Raw genomic sequence first — 5,618 nt, forward strand, 5'->3', positions numbered from 1 at the left:
ATAGGTTGTACTATGCTTTATATTTTCCATGCAAGAAACAAATAATATGTTTATATTGACCCTAAGGACTGAAGGAATGTAGATGCACTTGAAATGTTTTTCAAATGTTGAAAGTTTTCATGTGTGTTTGTTTGGGTGTGTGTGTGTGTGTATGTGAGAGAGAGAGAGAGAGAGAGAGAGAATTATGCGCTCAGATATTTCTTGGGCATTGAGGTGATTAGGTCACCACATGGTATTGGATTACTGCAGAGCCAGTATGGCAGTATGGCTTGGACATGTTGTCCAAGTATGGTATGATAGGCTGTAAGCCTATCTTAGTGCCATTGGATCAGAATAGCAAGTTGAGTGCAGATTTAGGAGAGATTTTGGAGGATCCTACTATGTATAGGCGCATATTAAGGAAGCTTGATCTACATGACGATCACCAGGCCAGATTTGAGCTATGCTCTTGGGTTGGTGAATCAGTTTATGCAGGTTCCACGGAAGCCGCATTTGGATGCATTGAGACGCATACTGAGATATGTGAGGTCTACTTTGCATTGTGGACTATTTTATGAAACTGGAATAGAGATATGTGTACATGGGTACACAGATGCTGATTGGGTTGGTAGTATCTCAGATAGAAGATCTACTAGTGGCTTCATGTTTTCTTTGGTGAGTGCTGCTATGACTTAGAGTAGCAAGAAGTAGCCTACAGTTGCTCTATCCAATACAAAGGCCGAATACAGAGGTGTTGTATATGGTGTGTTGAGTGTTGAGTGAAGAAGAAGAAGATTTTCAGCCTCTCACCTTGTGTGTTCTCTTTTAGGGTTTTGTGAGTGTGTGTGTGCTTGCAAGAGCTCAAGCTCTCTTCTCCCCTGCATCTTTTTAAGGGTCTGGTAGACGGCCACAGTTTCCTCATCTCATGATTATGCAAAATGATATATTATTAAATTTTTTTATTTTTTTGATATCGTCCACGAGATCCTAAGACTTAAGAGGTTCGGAAAATAATTTCTTAAACAAGACAAATGATCTTATTGGAGATCTATGACATATGTCCGATAACAGATTTTTCTTTATCAGATCGTCCATAAACAATCACTTATACAATAGGAAATTTTTCTCTAGAAAACATTTCTTTATTTATATAAAAGTTTCAATATGTACATAGAGCAACTCGGCTCCAGAAATCAAAATCTCCTCGGGAGACGCATAAGACGGCAGTACTAGGCCATAGCCATGCCCTGATACAAACGTTCACTTACTGCCAAGGGAGCTATTATCTTCTCCTTAGGAATAAAGCGACTAAGGAGTCTATAGATTTGGCATGAGAGTCTGAAATTCCGAGGTGTTGAATGATATAGAATGACATCATGCACCACTTTCAACTTTATCAGAATCATGGCCAATGAGAGGTTTTGCCTCAGTGTTACACGTCGGTCGCAAGAGGCGTGGACATACTGCCCTCCTACAAACCACTTATAATGTCGTCTCTCCACTGGGTCAGGAAAATATAAATCCTCAAAATGGCGTGAGTCTAACTCGGCTTGTTTGAGTTGAAGCAGTAGAGATGAGATGCTCAAGGGCGAACGCAGTCATGTCTTGTGACTGGGTGAGGTCGGGAATACCAGATAAGTACGGAACTTCCATCTATAAAAACAATTTCTTTGATTCAAAATTCTTCATTAAAGAAGCTTACGGAATGAAAATACATTATGAAAATGCTTTTTTCTAAGGATTTGTTTATTATCAATTTCTAATAAGAATTCATTTATCCTTATAAGCTTTCAAACAAGGCTCTGATACCAGTTGTGAGATCCTCCGCCTGCTCTGGGGCTCCTACCAGCGGCGCAAGCGGCCTCCCGCGCAGGGCGGGGTCCACACACTCGGAGCCTCGCCCCGCGGATGTCCGGGATGAGAGGCTAGCCCGGGCGGCCCCTCCGAGACTGGGCCCGGAAGACTCCCCTCCCCCAGAAGGCACGAGCGATTCCGCCAATTGAGAAAAATCTTCTAACAGGAAAATTACTCTAACGAGTCAAGTCTTAACTAGATAAACTGATCTGACCAAACCTGAAGTCACATGGTCAGATTAAGAAGAGACTTGCACTTGGTCCATGGAATCACCGTATTTTTCCTCATTTAGGAGGCACAGCCGATGATCCCCTCCAACAGAACAAGGTCTTCTCAAGATTTAAAACTAAATAACGTAACTAATTGTATCTAGTTGTTTCTCAGGAATCCTCCGATCTAGCCTCCGATCCAGCCTCCGGCCCATGGGTTAGCCAACCACACGATCACTGAATTGGTGGGATTCCTTTATAAAGATTTGGTTGGGTTTTTGCTCGAGTACCGAGGAAAAGAGTTCCCAGGCCCCCTAGCCGGCGATTCATGCAAAAATCAAGGTATGCATACCACGTACACACCCAATATAAAATAGCCATTTATAACAGATTCTACTGGCTTTAAAAACAATCCTTCAATAGAGATCATAATATTTCTGATCATCATTTTCCAAAATTTTGAGTCCATTGTATTACAAAAATGTATCCTTTGAACTCTCCGTTGAAGACCAGCTAGCCAACCAACGAGATCCAGTATCAAAATTAGGTTCCCAAAAAATCTTTCCTTTTTATCCATCCGAAATCTTCTCGACGTACGCATGGGTGTTCTAGCAACCGCGAGCCCATGCATCGCCTGGTCAGAACCCTCTAGGATCCTCCTTAGGTGTCCTAGCACTTTACTCAGGGATCGCTTCGTCGGTCCTCGCCCATTGTACCGGAAGCACACCATTTTAACCGTATCAAGGTTGGTCAAGACCTCGGCAGGCTTTGCCCGAGTAACATCCCTTGACGACTCGCTGCCAGCTATTCCAAAACCTCCTCTTAGACATAAGCCAAATGCTTCCTCCAGCCTTCTGGCATAAAACAGTCCTTTGAATGAAAAAACAGAGGTTCCAATGCAAGTAAAATTCCAGTTTGAGATCGGTTCCAAAAACCCTTTTTCCATAATTCCCAGTTTCAATGAGGATCCTTGATCTCTCATGAGGGTAATCTACCCATTATTTTGTCCATTTGTCCAACTAGATTCTTGGTGAGTTTGGTCAAGGAAAAACTAGATTAGTTTCGCTAGTCTATTCTTTGGATTTAGTAACTGGAATTGGTCACGAAGTTTTTGTCTGATTCAGATCAAGAGAAGGACAATTAGGTTTAGTGTACGTCCCTCACGTAGTCTAACCAAATTCATTCGGTTTAGTTCTACAAGGATTCCCTTCAACTAAACATCTAGATTTGGGTAAATATCCATTTAGTTATTTTACCAATTAGAATATGTAAGATTCCTCCCCAGCCTCTCAAAATGTCCAGCATCTTCCCCTGTAATCAATCCCTCTTCAGAAATATAAAAGACTTGTTTCTAACTGTTTTAACCTAAAGAGAGAAAATATTCTAGAGAGAAAATATTTAAATTTTTAATATTTTTGGATAGAAAATTATCTCATCTTATTAAAATAAGTTCCCTTGAAACAGAAATTCAAAAAGAACTTTTCAATGTGCAATTGGAATTAATTGGAAATGGGTATAAAGGACCTTAGCCTAAGAGTCTAGATTTTCAGAAATTTTTGGATTATGGTCCAATTAAGGTTCCTATGGGTCAATAGCATCAATCCATGTGTAGAGAGGAGATAAATCCAATTTGTAAAAGAAGATACCCAAAAATGAGTAAATGCTCACATAAGATGAAGAGTTGAAAATGTACAAGGTTTATTAGTAAAAAACTATGAGCAATATTAAAAATATGAGATATTTTGGGTATAATGATTCCATTATGATACATATGTAAGGAAGGGGAGTTCTTTAAAGGAGGTGCATATTTCACATGCTTGAATGAGTTTTAAACTCATAAAAATTGAGATATTTCATCTCTCCTCTCTCCTCATTCAAGTCTAGTTCTAAAAAGTTAGCTTAACTGACCTAAAAATGGTCAAATATTGACCAAACTGATTTAGAAAATTCTAGAATCAGTTTGTTTGGTTAGGAGCTCAAATTTTCCTATAAATAGAAGCCTCCCCCTTGTTGAAAAATATATAGTGTTTATGCATCGTTACTCTACTCCACCTAAGCCAAGAACTGTGAATTTATTAATAATTCACTAGTTTTTGGAGCTTCCCTCTTTCTTCAATCCCCATTGGTGGCTCCATCAACATACTTAACCAATTGATTGGTTGGGGGCCTCTACTGTGAACAAAGAAACAAGCAATTTGTAAGGTAAATGGTGAATTTTGATCTTTTCTATAATTTCTCAATGTTTCTCTCTTCTCAACCCCTCTCAAGCTTGAGAAGCTTAATTGGAATGGTTTTTGAATGCTATTGAAGTGAATTGATGAATGTTAGTGAAGAGTTACATAATTTGATGAATGCTATTGAAGTTAAATAGTTAAGAATTACATAAATTTTCATTTATGCTTAATTCTAATGGTTTTTATGTAATTTCTCTCTCTCACTCAAGAAATGGTCATACTCATGATCCATTCTCAATCCAAATGAAGCTTTTCATAAAGCTTTTTCTTAATCCAAGATTAAGCTATGCTTGAGGCCAAATTAATGGCTTTTTTCTATGCTTTTAGTTTATGTATATTGATGATTCAATCCATTATGGATTAATGATCCAATTAGAGACCATTCTAATTATTTCTTTAATGATAAGCTTTATCCCTTAAATTTTTTTTGAGATTTTTCAGTCATAGCAGCGGAGCTATGGCAAAATTTTTATAAAAATTACGCATAAAATAATTTCATTCAAAGCATAAAAAGAGGACTTCCTACCATATTCTAGGAATTATCATCCTAGATTAATTGAAAGAAATTCATTATAATCATGGAGAAATTGAATTTTTATATTATGCATAAAGAATAAGTTTTTATATCAAAAGTGTTACTTTTATCATTTTTATTTTCATGCATAGAAGTATGCATAATGGATAAATTTTTATATCAAAAGTGTTACTTTTATTATTTTTATTTTCATGCATAGAAGTATGCATAATGGATAAATTTTTATATCAAAAGTGTTACTTTTACCATTTTTATTTCATGCATAGAAGTATGCATAATGGATAAATTTTTATATCAAAAGTGTTAATTTTTATCATTTTTATTTTCATGCATAGAAGTATGCATAAAGGATAAATTTTTATATCAAAAGTGTTACTTTTATCATTTTTATTTCATGCATAGAAGTATGCATAATGGATAAATTTTTATATCAAAAGTGTTACTTTTATCATATTTGAATTTCATGCATAAAGGTATGCATAAAAGTTGATTATTTTATTATAAAAGTGTGTCTTTTATTATATTGAATTTCATGCATAGAGGTATGCATAAAAGTTGATTATTTTATTATAAAAGTGTGACTTTTATCATAATTGAATTTCATGCATAGAGGTATGCATAAAAGTTGATTATTTTATTGTAAGAGTGTTACTTTTATCATATTGGATTTCGTGCATAGAGGTATGCATAAAAGATATTCTTTTTATACTAAAAGTGTGATTTTCATCATAAATAGATTTTATGCATAACTTAGATGCATAAGAGAAATTCTTTTATTCTAAAAGTGTAATTTCTACCAAATTGAAT

This window comes from Cibotium barometz, chromosome 6 (assembly GCF_041138505.1).
Source record: "Cibotium barometz isolate CiBa-2024 chromosome 6, ASM4113850v1, whole genome shotgun sequence".
Taxonomy (NCBI): Eukaryota; Viridiplantae; Streptophyta; class Polypodiopsida; order Cyatheales; family Cibotiaceae; genus Cibotium; species Cibotium barometz.